The sequence below is a fragment of the Anomaloglossus baeobatrachus genome, chromosome 2 (genome assembly GCF_048569485.1).
Source record: "Anomaloglossus baeobatrachus isolate aAnoBae1 chromosome 2, aAnoBae1.hap1, whole genome shotgun sequence".
Classification (NCBI taxonomy): domain Eukaryota; kingdom Metazoa; phylum Chordata; class Amphibia; order Anura; family Aromobatidae; genus Anomaloglossus; species Anomaloglossus baeobatrachus.
Genome location: NC_134354.1, coordinates 749,809,414 through 749,812,375, shown reverse-complemented (window position 1 = coordinate 749,812,375; position 2,962 = coordinate 749,809,414).

Below are 2,962 nucleotides of genomic sequence, written 5' to 3'. Positions count from 1 at the left end.
ACAAGTGATCTCATTTTACAAACTGCACCTCTCTATGAATTCATCCAGGGGTGCATTTAGCATATTGACACTACAGGTGTGTCACAAAATGTGATACTATTGGTTCTTAAAGAAAAAATAGTTAAATGTTGTTTTAACCCCATATTTTCAATTTTCACATGGAAAATAAATAGAAAAGGCTCCATAATGTGTTACACAATTTCTCCTGCACGTGGCAATACCCCACATGTGATTGTACAGTACTCTTTGGCCAAACCGCAGGGCTTGGGAGAGAAGGAGAGCTATTTGCTTTTTGGAACACAGATTTTCAGAGAATAGTTTTCGGACTCCATTTACACAGCCCCTATGTAGCAGAACAGCAGAAACCCCCTCAAGTGACCACATTTTGGAAATTACACCCCTCTGGGCATTCATCTAATGGTATAATGACGATTTAGTCTCTGGAAAACATCTATGGTGTCAAATGCAGTGAATCTGTGAGAATTTCAAATTGTCAAATAAGTCTTTGTTGTGCCCAGAACATTGTAGTGCCCATACATTGTGCCCAGCTCGTGCTTCTGGATATGAGCACCCCGTAAATTAAGAAGGCTCTCCTCACTACAATAATGCCAAACATGTGGATGCTAATTGTGGTTTAGGTACATTGTGGGGCTCAAAATGGAGGGGGCTTTGTTGGTTTTGTATTTTGAGTGGTCGAGCAATAGCATTTTCCAGAGCCTTTGTGCTACCAGTAACGTAGAAGTCCCCTATATTTTTGTGTTAATAGATAATGGACGTCAGTAGGGACCTGTCTTTTGTGGGTTGAGTGATGCTTTTTGGTGGCAATTTGGAGTACAGAACATTTTGGATCCACGTTTATCATGTGCTCTATGTTGAGCACTTACATCAGGGTTTCCATCTACAGCTCTGAAATACGAGATTCAGATGAAAACCCCGACTGATCCATTCACTATAATGAAGCAGCAGAGTTACTCCGGACTCTGTTTGGCTTCTGTTCAGTGGTGTTCGTATTGTCAAAAGTGAGCAAAACTATTGATGACCGTAGTTTTGTGCACGCCTAAAAAGATGCTTAAAAAGATAGACAACACCAGATCACAGGCCAAACATGAGGTCAAAATGACTCCATCTGCCTCTTTACAGTGAATTTTTGGTTGGGAATTTTGTCTGTATCACGTAGTCCACTGTGTAAGCGCTCAGCATAGAGTGCAGTATAAATATGAGCCGCGCTGTACTGCAATCTTTGGGAGGCAGAATGAACAAATCAACAGCAGGTGAAGAAATGGCTATATTTATTTATTATTTAAGCCTTTCACTGTGTGGTACAAATGATTGGGCGGCTTAATTCCTCCCATCAGTACGATTACAGTGATACCAGATTTATATATTTTTTTTAGGTTTGGCTGCTATCACACTAAAAACGCTTTTTTAAAATTAAAGTTTTTTTGCATCACTGAATTTTGAAGACTATAGTATTTTTATTATTCTGCCGACAGAGTCAAGTGAGGACTTCTTGCTGAGTTGGTTTTATTGGTACCATTTTGGGCCACAATATTTTTTGATCGCTTTCTGTTCCACTTTTTGTAAGGCAAAATCGAGAAGAAACAGCAACTCAGGATTTGTTTATATATATATTTTTTTAACGCACCATTTACCGTGTCATAAAAGTGATAAGATACATTTATTCTTCAGGTCAGTGGGATTACAGCTATACTACATATATATATAGTTTTTTTTATTTTACGACTTTTACACTATAGAAAGAATTTTATAAAAAAAAAACTTTTTGCATTGCTGTATTCTGAGAGCTATAGTTTTTTTCAGGACAAGATGCCGTTTTCAGTGATACCATTTTTATTTATATATGACTTTTTGATTGCGTTTTATTTCACTTTTTTTGTCAGCTGTATGATGAAAAGACAAAGGTTTTGTTATTTTTTATTTTTTACGGTGCTCACTGAAGGGATTAACTAGTGCGACAGTTTTATAGACTGGGTTGTTACGGACGCAGGGGTATCAAATATGCATACTTTTGTTTATATATATATATATATATATATATATATATATATATATATATATATATATATATATATATATATATATATATATACATATATATATATATATATATATATATATATATATATATATATATATACATATATATATATATATATATATATATATATATACATATATATATATATACATATATATATATATATATATATATATATATATATATATATATATATATATATATATATATATTGGAATCATTTTTTTATTCTTTATTTCCGGGGGGGTTGCTTTTATTTTGTATTTTTACAATTTACTTTTACTTTTTTTTTTTTTTACTTAGCATTACTCTTTACTGCACTGATCAGTGGTATAATGTATTGCAATGCACCAGCATAGCAGAAGCTTCTGGAATCATGCTCCTGGCATGATCCCAGGGGCTTTCTGTACCTTGGTGGCACGGAGATCATTATGATGACCTTGGGTCACCATGGCAACAATATGGCCCTCACACTCACATTGCAGGGGCACCGATCGGAGGGGAGATGGAACGGCTTCCCTCTCCCAGACCCCTAAATGCTGCAATCAATATCAATTGTGGCATTTAGGGGGTTAATCAGCCAGGCACGGCGTGGGGTCCATCCCTGGCTGTGAGAGCTCAGGTTCGGCTGTCAGGAAAGCCAAATTCCCAGCGACGTTCGTCAGGACGTACTGGGTATCATCTATTTGAGAAGCTAATACTTAATTTTCAAAACAGAACACCTATTTTGTCTCTGTAATTAAAGGGATAATTTTTGGACGGCTTGTGAAAAAGCTATTGGTACTGCATTTAGTAGGATTCTAAGCTGTTTATACTTCGCAAAGAGGGATAATTTTTGGACGGTTTGTGGAAAAGCTATTGCTACTGCATTTAGTAGGATTCTAAGCTCTTTATACTCCGCAA